The 13,868-nt window shown below is 46.9% G+C and overlaps 1 long non-coding RNA gene across 1 annotated transcript in view; it reads right to left on the reverse strand.

The window, feature by feature from the left end:
* LOC307178275 overlaps window positions 1-13,868 on the reverse strand; it is a 97,669-nt gene that overhangs the window by 55,821 nt on the left and 27,980 nt on the right. The gene's annotated exons all lie outside the window — the stretch shown is intronic.

Consider the following 13,868-nt stretch of genomic DNA (forward strand, 5'->3'; position numbering starts at 1 on the left):
TCAGAGTCCGCTAGGGAGACTGTCAGACTAACTTGTCTCCTCTCCTACAGGGTAGAAAGTATCCTGACAAATCCCCATAGAAGTTCCAAAGGGGGCAATTACATCTGGCTGTAGGCAAGACTGAAGACTTCCTGAAGGAGGTGGCCTCGAAGGATTTTAAACAGGTAGAAATTGTGGGCAGGAAATTCCAAAGAGAGGCAACAGCAGAAGCAGAAGCATGGAGGCAGGACAGCTTGGGGCATATTTCTGGGTTAGCATGGATTACATTTGGTTGCTAGGAGAGGTGGGGGCCAGAAAATGAAGAGATTGGAAAAGTAGGCTAAGGGGAACCGGCATCCATCATTTGCAAGTTCCAGATCCTAGAAGATTTCTGAACAGAGAAGTGTTCACTGAGCACTGTTTATTGAGCACATATTACGTGTCAGGCAATCAGCTTGACGAACCTCACTTAATGTGCTGGAGAGGGTGTGGAGAACAGGAAACCCTCTTACACCATTGGTGGAAATGTAAACTGGTGTAGCCACTATGGGAAACAGTATGGAGGTTCCTCAAAAAACTAGAAACAGAGTTGCCATATGATCCAGCAACCCCACTCCTGGGCATATACCCAGACAACACCATACTTCAAAAAGACACATGCACACCTATGTTCATAGCAGCACTGTTTACAGTAGCCAAGACATGGAAACATCCTAAATGTCCATCAACAGACAAATGGATAAAACAGATGTGGTGTATATATATATATATGTGTGTATATATATATATATATAAATATACAAAGGGATATTACTCAGCCATAGTAAAGAATTAAATAATGCCATTTGCAGCAACATGTATGGACCTAGAGATTATCATCCTAAGCAAAGTCAGAAAGAGAAATACAAATACCCTATCACTTATATGTGGTATCTAAAATGCAACACAAATGAACGTATCTACGAAACAAAACAGACTCACAAATATAGAGAACAGATTTGTGGTTGCCAAGGGGGAAGGAGGGTAAGGGAGAGAAGGATTGGGAGTTTGAGATTAGCAGAAGCAAACTATTACATACAGGATGGACAAACCACAAGGTCTTACTGTATACCACAGGGAACAATATTCAGTATCCCGTGACAAACCATAATGGAAAAGAATATGAAAAAGAATATATATATGTATAACTGAGTCACTTTGCTGTACAGCAGAAATTTAAACAATATTGCAAATCAACTATACTTTAATAAAATGTTTTTAAAAATCTCATTGAATGCTCACCATAACCCAGGAGGTAAGGACTGTTATTATCCCCATTGAATAGCTGAGGGGAACTAGGGAGATGCAAACTCAGGTCTGTCTGACACCAAAGCCAGTCGCTCCTAACAACTGCAGTCTTCACTCACTGCAGTTCGAAGATTCGGGAAGTGGTGTCACGGTGGTCTGGGTTATGTGGGCAGTGCAGAAACCCCCTTGTGCTTCTGCTGCGGGAGCCCAGCAGACACCCAAGAGCGGCCCCTGCAGTTCAGGAGCCCCGGCTAAAGGGGACCCTTCCCCCATCGTAGCGCCCTCCCTCTGAGCCACACAGGAGCAGCCAGAGCCCCGAACAAGAACTTCCGCGATAGGGTGGCCCTTGAATCCCAACCCACCAAGCCTCAAGATCAGCTCAGCCTGAGCCTCTAACTCTCTCAGGGTTTAATAGCTACTCGCCCAGGCCCCCCACCGAGAGGGGATGGCAGGCCCCCTCTGTCCTTACTCTACTGAGGAGGTTCAGCCTCTAGGGAACACTCCGAGTTACAGTCCGCAGAGCCGGGCGTACACACTGAGCACCAAGATATTGGCACATATGCTGGGGTCACCCTGGCCACCTTATGAAACCTGAAAGCGTGGAGACAGCCCTTCCTCACCTCCTTCCTCCAACACCCCCATCCCATCAACAACCAAAGAGAAGCGCAGACTTTCCTTGTGGCGTTTCGACCCCACACAAAGGTGCCATTGCTCGGCTAGGGAGGACGCAGGAGGGGAGAGGAGACAGAACCAGCAGCCCGGTTGGCTTTGAGCACTCGGGGTCAGCCTGGTGTAGGGCAGTATTTCCCCAATTGCAGTCCTTTGAGAACCAACCACCTGCACTATTTTAGTCATCACATATCGCCTGGTCTATTATTACACTTAAATTCATCTGAAAAGGAAACCTTGTATCGCTATTATAGACGAGAAATTGCATCGTGTGCCATAAACAGGGGTAACCATGGAGACAGAGAAGAAATGAAGCAAAGTTATGCCATTTCTAGCCAGGCTCTGTAGCAGGCTGAGGCTCCCTCCGCATCCCTTCCCTGACTCCTTACTCTCTCTCTCTCTTCAAAAGAGGAACATGGCAAGTGTGGGATGAGCACTGAAGACATCCTAGCACTAAATTGCATCTCCTTGAGGTAATTAGGAAGACTGATGGAGAACTGAAAGGGGAATAACCTTGTGTTTATATGTGTCCAGGTTGTTTTATAAATTCATCTCACTTTGGGAAGCTGCACCACTGGAATTAGACTTGGAGTCAAGAAATGGGGTTCAAGTTCTGGCTTCACTACATCCTTGCTGTGTGAGTTTGGAAAAGACCCTTGCTGTCACTGGGTCTCCTCATCTGTTAAAACAGGGCAGATGGAAAAAAAATAATAATAAGGCAGATGGTACCCATGGCATGGGTTATTGGGAGGAGTGTCAACCACTGCTCAAACCCTGAGGCGAGTGGGGCAAGGATAAGACAGGGAGGGGAAGGGCACTTTCCCAAATCGAAGGTAAGACCCCAAGTGCATCAATAATCTGGTGGCAATTGGGAAGCTAATGTCACAAAAGGCTAGAATTGGGTCCCCAGAACCTAGTTATTGCAGCTCACGACTGCCCCAGGCTCAGAGATGTGGTCCCCTGGAGATGAGAACTGGGCCCCTGACATTGTAGGGGTGGGACCTGGTCCAGGCTAGGGTTGGCTTAGAGTGGAGGGTCCCTCTCCACTGGGAGGTCTAAGTCAGGGCGTTGATGGCCTCCTGCCGCTCTCAGGTGTGGAAAACCACTTGTATCGTTGGACAGGCTGGGCTGACTCAGGGCACTGCACATCATGGAGGGCCTATAAGGGGCATTTTCAGGGGCCTCAGACATGCCTTGTGGGTAAAGAGGCAGGATGACTTTCTTTGTTGCAGACCTGAAGATTCTGCAATTCCACAAAGTTTGCTTGGGATATCAAAACATACTTGGCAGAAAAAAAAAGAAAAAAAAAACCGTAGTTGGCTATTCACGAGCCTGGCACATAATAGGCACTGAAAAAGTGGAACTCATGGCAAATTGAATTAAAGATATCAGGGCAGGCTGAAGAGCATTGTGCTTAGATTCAAGTCCTGGCTCTGCCTCCAGGGCAAATCACCTACTCTCCCCAGCCTCAGTTTCCTCATCTACAAAATGGGTTAACAATGCCTACCACAGGGTTATTGGAGTGAGTCAGTGATATAATATGTGGAGTGTTTAGCTCCACATGGTGCTCAATATGGTGCCTCAATATGCATAGTAATCACCCAGCAAGTGGTGGACGTTATCCATATTAGCCACTAGTGGTCATCTGGTCAACCTATGTGAAAACTGAAGAGACACTTTCGTGAGTTCAGAAAGCTAGTTATTGGAAGAGCTGGAACTAAGAAACATGGGGCTCTTAGACCAGTGCCTCTTCCCCTGTTTCAGCAGCTTTGTGAATAACATTGCTCATTCAACAATGATTCTACTAATAAGTGTCCAGATCTCTCCAAGAAATGACTTTATTTGCAGATGAGCAAGTTTGTAAACTCGTTTGGTACACTACCGTTTACCCAGGCTTCTAAACTATTGCCCAAGTTTCAGTCCCAGGATAATAAACTGGGAAAGTCTTTGTAAGAGCAACGCCAACAGTCTTAATCCTGCACTGAAAGAGTTTCAGCCAGGGGTGGGACTTGCTGGACTCCTTTTTTCTTCTGAGATCACCTGGGGATTTTCCATCCGTTAGTTGGTGTGACCCTGAATGATCTCCACCCCTCAACATACCTGATCCTGCCTCCTGGCCCCAATCTAATTAAAAAGATAAGCATCTCAGTGAGCTCCCTTCTCCCAGGAAGCACTGCGATTGGCTGCAGGGCCCAGGGTGAGGATTGATGTTTGTGACCTAGCTGGTCCAAGCCGACACCTGGAACCCATGTTAATCACAGGCAGCTGCAATTCAAGAAGCACAGAACTGAGGTCAACACTGAAGCTGGGTGTCAGGTAGGAGCTGTAGGGATCCCAGGCTCCTGCAGAGTCCTCCCCTGACCTCCTGAGTCTCAGACTTAGTTGCATGGTTGGTAAGAGCCAACATGGTTAGGGCCCTGCTCTGAGAGCTTTCCAAGTGCCATTGATTTAAGCCCTTGACAAACCTCCCATTTTACCCTGGAGCACCCCAAGACACGAAATGTTAGCAACATGCTAGTAACTTGTCACATTACTAGTAAGTGACAGAGTCAGACTGTGAACGTGAGACAGGCTGGGACCTGGGATCCTTTGCTGCAGTGCTTGCAACTGAACAAACCTCTCCTCCAGCAACAAAATACAAAGAAACTATAGGGGACTAAAAATAACTGCGTGCATGCACAGTTGGGGCAAATTATGAACAAGATACAAAGAGACCAAAAACCCACATAGCACCAGCAAAGGGGTGGGCAGACCACCTAAGCCACCCCTTGGGCCGACCCCCGGACCCACCCCTACCCTCACTCTATATAAGGAACCAGCTCACTGCCCTTCAGGGAGCGAGCAAGGGAACCCCCCTCCTGCTGCAGCAGGAGCCCCAATAAAGCCTTGCCTGGGGACTTCCCTGGTGGTGCAGTGGTTAGGAATCCACCTGCCATTGCAGCAGGTTTTTTCCTGAATGGAGTCATTGCCTGAATCTCCCTGATGAGTTAAAGGTTTTTTACTTTTATTATTAAGTTTTCTGATAGTTTCTTGAGCTATTTCTGCTTCTTTGAGCTGAAAGCAGGCTCTGTGCATGCTAGTTAGACTTGTTGGCTGGCAGACTTGCTTCTAGCGTGCCCAGGTAGGCAGCTGACAGCAAGTTCTTGCCTGTGCCTCAGCGTCAAAACAAGAAGGGCCCTCTTCTGTCCCTCACATGGGAGCTTGGCCCCTGTTAGACTGGTTACTTCATTTCTTTGGAGAATATCGCACGGTCTCAGCCTGGGGGGAAATGGTGGATCCAAACAAGTAGAAGTGAAGGAAGCCATGTGGTAGTGCTACAGCCTCTTCTCCCGTCAGTCACCACCCTGGTTCCTGCACCTCCTTCCTCTTCTTCTCTCCCACTTTGACTCCCCAGCTAAAACAGAACAAAATACCCACCCCTACCCCGTAGACTTCGCTACTTTTTTTTTTTTTTTTTTTTTGACTTCGCTACTTCTTGATCTCAGCTGTGGCTTCCTCTGATCCCATTTACCCATAAATGTGATTCGACCCCTTCCGGTATTCCAGAAAAATGTTAAAATCTGATTCATTGATCCAAGGCATCCTCCCCCACACCAATTCTCTGCTGTTTGGCGTTTTTCTCTCTGTCTGTCTTTCTTTAGTTTCTTTCCATGGATTTTCAGGAGGAAGGACAGGTAAACGCACATGCTCAGCCTTCTATCCCGAACCAAACATCTGGGCTCGGCTTTTTATTGGTATTATTTGAATGTCTGCAACCACCCTGCAGGATACGGATTATTATCTTCATTCTACAGGTGAAGAAACTAGACTCAGAGAAGTTAACGACATTTCCCCTTACTCAGGCAGGACCAGCTGAGAGGGAAGCTTGAAGACCATAAGGGAAAATGAGCTGGGGAAAAGGCCGAAGTGAAAAGGGAGCAGACTGGTTACACGTGGCCCTGAATGGATAACACTTGAGCAGTGCAAGGAAACCACCAAGGAAAGCGATTTTAGGTCAAGAAAAAGAAGAGCTTTCTCATGGCAGAGCCATGTGGAGTAGGAAAGCACTGTGTCAGCAGGCTGACACATCATGGATCGTGCTCCTGTGTTGCCTAAGGGACAATGGAGACCTCAGAGAGGCTGTGACAAGACGCTGCACCTGCTCAGGCCACACTCCAACTTGGATGGAGACCAGAAGAGGGTTTGGTGGGAAAGGAATGGAGCCCAGGTCCCAGGACGGGGAGGGAAGTTCCTCACGTGGACTGCAGGGGGCGCTCCAGACCCAGAGGCAAGGGCGGCCTGGGTAATCCCTGAGACCCAAGGAATTGTACCTGGGGTTGGGAGCGGGGAGGAGTGTTTGAATATCTGTTCCCACCTCAGTCTGGCTGGGTTTGGAGCCCAAAAGATCCCAGGAAGGGACTAGAACTCTTAGACACCGCCGCCGGAGGATAAATCGGGACAAGTTCTCCAAGGGCCAATTAGGCCTTAGGTGGAAAAGGCCTTAACAAGGTGCAAACCACCCAGATTCACAGGGCATAAGGCTTTTTAAATAATTTGGCAATGTACGTCAAACACTAAAATCGTTCCCATTTGTCCCAGTAGTTTCACTTCTGGAAATCTATTCTAAGGCGTTCACCACAAATTCAGAGGGGAAAAAAAAAAAAAAAGCCTCACTCACTCACAAAAAGGTTCATTTTCACTATTTACAATTGTGAACAACTGGAAATAACTTTAAGTCCATGAACCTGCTCAACTAAGCCATGGTCTGTGCACACAACAGGAGATGATACAACCATGAAAAATGCAAAAACACAGGAAATGATTATGGTAACAATCTTAAATAAATATTAGGCTACAAATTCATTATGCAGGAATTTTTTTTGAAAAAAGAAGCCAGGGCTTCCCTGGTGGCACAGTGGTTCAGAGTCCGCCTGCGGATGCAGGGGACATGGGTTCGTTCCCCGGTCCGGGAGGATCCCACATGCCACGGAGCGGCTGGGCCCGAGAGCCATGGCCGCTGAGCCTGCGCTTCCGGAGCCTGTGCTCCGCAACGGGAGAGGCCACGACAGTGAGAGGCCTGAGTACCGCATAAAAAAAAGAAAAAAAAAAAAAGGAAGAATAGAAAAGAAAAAGGAAGCCATACAAAATATGGAAATGAAATATACTAAAATGTCAACAGTGGTTGTGGTCAGATGGTAGATAAAGATAATTCTTTACTTTTCCTTCTTTCTATTTTTCTGAATTTTACAAATTTTACTGAAGTAGCATTTTTAAAAGTAAATAAATACTGTTTGAAAAGGAAAAAAATGTGTGTACTTTGAGCCAGAAATTCTACTTCAAGGCATGTTGTGTCCTAATGAAAAAATTATGAATGGACACACACAAAAGATACCAAGATGTTTATCACAGCACGGAGTATAATAGTGAAGATTTGGAAACAACAAAAATGTTTCAAAGTTCGGGATCGGTTAAATAGATTGTGGAATGAATCTACTAAAATAAAATTGTAGAAGTCAAACTACTTTCATGGACAGATGTTCATAATCTACAGAGAAGCAAGGGAAAAGTCATTTGTAAAGCAGTGTTTACTTTAGGCTTCTATTTTTATATTTGAAAGGATTACGTATGTATTTTTTTAATTTTTGAAAATTTTCTACAATAAACAAAAAAGGGAAAAGAAGGGAAAGGGAGCTAGATCCAGGTGTCTTTTAATCTGAGGCACAGATGGCTTGATTTGTACAATTTATTTTTGAAGACAGGGGAAGGGCAGAGTATTTGAAATTGAAACTCTCTTAGAAAATTTGGGCCAAGTGTCTGCAATAGACATTAGCTAGATGGGGGCCTCCCACCCCCTCCAAGCCCAGCCTCATCATCCACCTTCCCTGGCAGGTGCTCTCAATTGCTTGCGCATATGTCAGCCCCCAAATATCTCCATCAAGGAGTCAGGGCTAGCCCTGACCATCCACATTTGATGGAGGATGAACCAGAGGTCCCATACAAGTTTGTGATAAGGCAGGGGTTGGAAAGCAGGCTTTCTGATTCCCCTGGCTCCCTTCCCTACATGTCTGAGCTGCTAACACTCATCTCACAGTTTTATAGGGTAAACGTAAAGCAGGGATTCTCAACCTCGGCACTATTGACATTTGGAGCCGGGCACTCCTTGGTTGTGGGAGGTTCTCCTATGCATTGTGGGATCTTTAGCAGCATGCCTGGCCTCTACCCATTAGATGCCAGTGGAATAGCTGCTTCTCCCCACCCGGATAGGTTGTGACCACCAAAAATGTTTCTGGACATTGCCAAATGTCCCCTGGGAGGCAAAATCGTCCACAGGTTAGAAACACTGAAGTAAGATGAGATGTGAAATAGAATGTCCCCAGGGTCATTCCTTGGATTAGGCGATGCCACTTGTCCCCAGACCGGGGTGGGAGGGGGTCCAATAAGGAAGGAAGAGAGGGGAGACTGGTTTGTGTAAAAAGCTACTACGCTACACAGCGCTCATCTTATGTTGACTTTTTATTAAACAGCTCCTTACCCACACGGTGGGTTCTTGGAGAAGACGGACACTGTCCTACTCAGCTTTGTGTCTGCTGTTCCTAGAATAATGTCTGCATTAAGCCAGAGCTCAATAAATATTTGTGGTATGAAGTGAAAGAATTCACCACCACATTCACTAGGCAAAGCAGGATGCTGGGGACCATAGGATAACTTCATTAATACATATTTAATTCCACCTGAGTCTTTTCCTGACCCAGCCTTCAACAGTGTCCCACAAAAACGGAGCCCAAAGTCGAGCTCTCTTGGTTCTCACATTGATTCATTCACTCAACAATCAAAGGACAGGGCTTCCCTGGTGGCACAGAGGTTAAGAATCGGCCTGCCAATGCAGGGGACAAGGGTTCGAGCCCTCATCTGGGAAGATCCCACATGCCGTGGAGCAACTAAGCCTGTTCGCCACAACTGAGCCTGAGCTCTAGAGCCCACGTGCCACAACTACTGAAGCCCGCGGGCCTAGAGCCCATGCTCCACAACAAGAGAAGCCATCGCAGTGAGAAAACTGCACACCACAACGGAGTCCCCGCTCGCCACAACTAGAGAAAGGCTGCACGCAGCAATGAAGACCCCAAGCAGCCAAACATAATTAAATAAAATTTTAAAAAAATCCAAAACAATCAAAGCACATTTCAGGTGTGCAGGGAGCTTTGCTAAAGCACAGACTCAAGAAGAGAGGAAGGAATCGCCTCTTTCAGCCTCGGCCTTCCGGGACCTCAGAGTCCGCTAGGGAGACTGTCAGACTAACTTGTCTCCTCTCCTGCAGGGTAGAAAGTATCTAGACAAACCCCCATAGAAGTTCCAAACACGGCAATTACATCTGGCTGTAGGCAAGACTGAAGACTTCCTGAAGGAGGTGGCCTCGAAGGATTTTAAACAGGTAGAAATTGTGGGCAGGAAATTCCAAAAAGAGGCAACAGCAGAAGCAGAAGCATGGAGGCAGGAGAGCTTGGGGCATATTTCTGGGTTAGCATGGATTACATTTGGTTGCTAGGGGAGGTGGGGGCCAGACAATGAAGAGATTGGAAAAGTAGGCTAAGGGGAACCAGCATCCATCATTTGCAAGTTCCAGATCCTAGAAGATTTCTGAACAGTGTTCACTGAGCACTGTTTATTGAGCATATATTACGTGTTAGGCCATCAGCTGGACGAACCTCACTTAATGTGCTGGAGAGGGTGTGGAGAACAGGAAACCCTCTTACACCGTTGGTGGAAATGTAAATTGGTGCAGCTACTACGGAAAACAGTATGGAGGTTCCTCAAAAAACTAGAAACAAAGTTGCCATATAATCCAGCAAACCCACTCCTGGGCATATACCCAGACAACACCATACTTCAAAAAGACACATGCACACCTATGTTCACAGCAGCACTATTCACAATAGCCAAGACATGGAAACAACCTAAATGTCCATCAACAGATAAACTAATAAAACAGATGTGGTATGTATATATATATATATATATATATATATATATATATATATAAACATACAAAGGGATATTCCTCAGCCATTAAAAAGAATGAAATAATGCCATTTGCAGCAACATGTATGGACCTAGAGATTATCATACTAAGCAAAGTCAGAAAGAGAAATACAAATACCATATCACTTATATGTGGTATCTAAAATGCAACACAAATGAACATCTACGAAACAAAACAGACTCACAAATATAGAGAACGGACTTGTGGTTGCCAAGGGAGAAGGAGGGTAAGGGAGAGAAGGATTGGGAGTTTGAGATTAGCAGAGGCAAACTATTACATACAGGATGGACAAACCATAAGGTCTTACTGTAGAGCACAGGGAACAGTATTCAGTATCCTGTGACAAACCATAATGGAAAAGAATATGAAAAAGAATATATATATGTATAACTGAGTCACTTTGCTGTACAGCAGAAATTTAAACAATATTGCAAATCAACTATACTTTAATAAAATGTTTTTAAAATCTCATTGAATGCTCACCATAACCCAAGAGGTAAGGAGTGTTATTATCCCCATTGAATAGCTGAGGGGAACTAGGGAGATTCACACTCAGGTCTGTCTGACACCAAAGCCAGTCGCTCCTAACAACTGCAGTCTTCACTCACTGCAGTTCGAAGATTCGGGAAGTGGTGTCAGGGTGCTCTGGGTTATGTGGGCAGTGTAGAAACCCCCTTGTGCTTCTGCTGCGGGAGCCCAGCAGACACCCAAGAGCGGCCCCTGCAGTTCAGGAGCCCCGGCTAAAGGGGACCCTTCCCCCATCGTAGCGCCCTCCCTCTGAGCCACACAGGAGCAGCCAGAGCCCCGAACAAGAACTTCCACGATAGGGTGGCCCTTGAATCCCAACCCACCAAGCCTCAAGATCAGCTCAGCCTGAGCCTCTAACTCTCTCAGGGTTTAATAGCTACTCGCCCAGGCCCCCCACCGAGAGGGGATGGCAGGCCCCCTCTGTCCTTACTCTACTGAGGAGGTTCAGCCTCTAGGGAACACTCCGAGTTACAGTCCGCAGAGCCGGGGGTACACACTGAGCACCTAGATATTGGCACATATGCTGGGGTCACCCTGGCCACCTTATGAAACCTGAAAGCGTGGAGATAGCCCTTCCTCACCTCCTTCCTCCAACACCCCCATCCCATCAACAACCAAAGAGAAGCGCAGACTTTCCTTGTGGCGTTTCGACCCCACACAAAGGTGCCATTGCTCAGTAGGGAGGACGCAGGAGGGGAGAGGAGACAGAACCAGCAGCCCGGTTGGCTTTGAGCACTCGGGGTCAGCCTGGTGTAGGGCAGTATTTCCCCAACTGCAGTCCTTTGAGAACCACCTGCACTATTTTAGTCATCACATATCGCCTGGTCTATTATTACACTTATTCATCTGAAAAGGAAACCTTGTATCGCTATTATAGACGAGAAATTGCATCGTGTGCCATAAACAGGGGTAACCATGGAGACAGAGAAGAAATGAAGCAAAGTTATGCCATTTCTAGCCAGGCTCTGTAGCAGGCTGAGGCTCCCTCCGCATCCCTTCCCTGACTCCTTACCCTCTCTCTCTGTTCAAAAGAAGAACAGGGCAAGTGTGGGACGAGCACTGAAGACATCCTAGCACTAAATTGCATCTCCTTGAGGTAATTAGGAAGACTGAGGGAGAACTGAAAGGGGAATAACCTTGTGTTTATATGTGTCCAGGTTGTTTTATAAATTCATCTCACTTTGGGAAGCTGGACCACTGGAATTAGAGTTGGAGTCAAGAAACGGGGTTCAAGTTCTGGCTTCACTACATCCTTGCTGTGTGAGTTTGGAAAAGACCCTTGCTGTCACTGGGTCTCCTCATCTGTTAAAACAGGGCAGATGGAAAAAAAATAATAATAAGGCAGATGGTACCCATGGCATGGGTTATTGGGAGAAGCCTCAACCACTGCTCAAACCCTGAGGCGAGTGGGGCAAGGATGAGACAGGGACGGGAAGGGCACTTTGCCAAATCGAAGGTAAGACCCCAGGTGCATCAATAATCTGGTGGCAATTGGGAAGCTAATGTCACAAAAGGCTACAATTGGGTCCCCAGAACCTAGTTATTGCAGCTCACGACAGCCCCCGGCTCAGAGATGTGGTCCCCTGGAGATGAGAACTGGGCCCCTGACATTGTAGGGGTGGGACCTGGTCCAGGCTAGGGTTGGCTTAGAGTGGAGGGTCCCTCTCCACTGGGAGGTCTAAGTCAGGGCGTTGATGGCCTCCTGCCGCTCTCAGGTGTGGAAAACCACTTGTATCGTTGGACAGGCTGGGTTGACTCAGGGCACTGCACATCATGGAGGGCCTATAAGGGGCATTTTCAGGGGCCTCAGACATGCCTTGTGGGTAAAGAGGCAGGATGACTTTCTTTGTTGCAGACCTGAAGATTCTGCAATTCCACAAAGTTTGCTTGGGATATCAAAACGTAGTTGGAAAAAGAAAAAAAAAAACCATAGTTGGCTATTCACGAGCCTGGCACATAATAGGCACTGAAAAAGTGGAACTCATGGCAAATTGAATTAAAGATATCAGGGCAGGCTGAAGAGCATTGTGCTTAGATTCAAGTCCTGGCTCTGCCTCCAGGGCAAATCACCTACTCTCCCCAGCCTCAGTTTCCTCATCTACAAAATGGGTTAACAATGCCTACCACAGGGTTATTGGAGTGAGTCAGTGATATAATATGTGGAGTGTTTAGCTCCACATGGTGCTCAATATGGTGCCTCAATATGCATAGTAATCACCCAGCAAGTGGTGGACGTTATCCATATTAGCCACTAGTGGTCATCTGGTCAACCTATGTGAAAACTGAAGAGACACTTTCGTGAGTTCAGACAGCTAGTTATGGGAAGAGCTGGAACTAGGAACCATGGGGCTCTTAGACCAGTGCCTCTTCCCCTGCTTCGGCTGTTCCTGTGAATAACATTGCTCATTCAACAATGATTCTACTAATAAGTGTCCAGATCTCTCCAAGAAATGACTTTCTTTGCAGATGAGCAAGTTTGTAAACTCGTTTGGTACACTACCGTTTACCCAGGCTTCTAAACTATTGCCCAATTTTCAGTCCCAGGATAATAAATTGGGAAAGTCTTTGTAAGAGCAACGCCAACAGTCTTAATCCTGCACTGAACGAGTTTCAGCCAGGGGTGGGACTTGCTGGACTCCTTGCTTTTTTCTGAGATCACCTGGGGATTTTCCATCCGTTAGTTGGTGTGACCCTGAATGATCTCCACCCCTCAACATACCTGATCCTGCCTCCTGGCCCCAATCTAATTAAAAAGATAAGCATCTCAGTGAGCTCCCTTCTCCCAGGAAGCACTGCGATTGGCTGCAGGGCCCAGGGTGAGGATTGATGTTTGTGACCTAGCTGGCCCAAGCCGACACCTGGAACCCATGTTAATCACAGGCAGCTGCAATTCAAGAAGCACAGAACTGAGGTCAACACTGAAGCTGGGTGTCAGGTAGGAGCTGTAGGGATCCCAGGCTCCTGCAGAGTCCTCCCCTGACCTCCTGAGTCTCAGACTTAGTTGCATGGTTGGTAAGAGCCAACATGGTTAGGGCCCTGCTCTGAGAGCTTTCCAAGTGCCATCGATCTAAGCCCTTGACAAACCTCCCATTTTACCCTGGAGCACCCCAAGACACGAAATGTTAGCAACTTGCTAGTAACTTGTCACATTACTAGTAAGTGACAGAGTCAGACTGTGAACGTGAGACAGGCTGGGACCTGGGACCCTTTGCTGCAGTGCTTGCAACTGAACAAACCTCTCCTCCAGCAACAAAATACAAAGAAACTATAGGGGACTAAAAATAACTGCGTGCATGCACAGTTGGGGCAAATTATGAACAAGATACAAAGAGACCAAAACCCCACACAGCACCAGCAAAGGGGTGGGCAGACCACCTAAGCCACCCCT

Source organism: Stenella coeruleoalba, assembly GCF_951394435.1.
Source record: "Stenella coeruleoalba genome assembly, chromosome: 20".
Taxonomy (NCBI): Eukaryota; Metazoa; Chordata; class Mammalia; order Artiodactyla; family Delphinidae; genus Stenella; species Stenella coeruleoalba.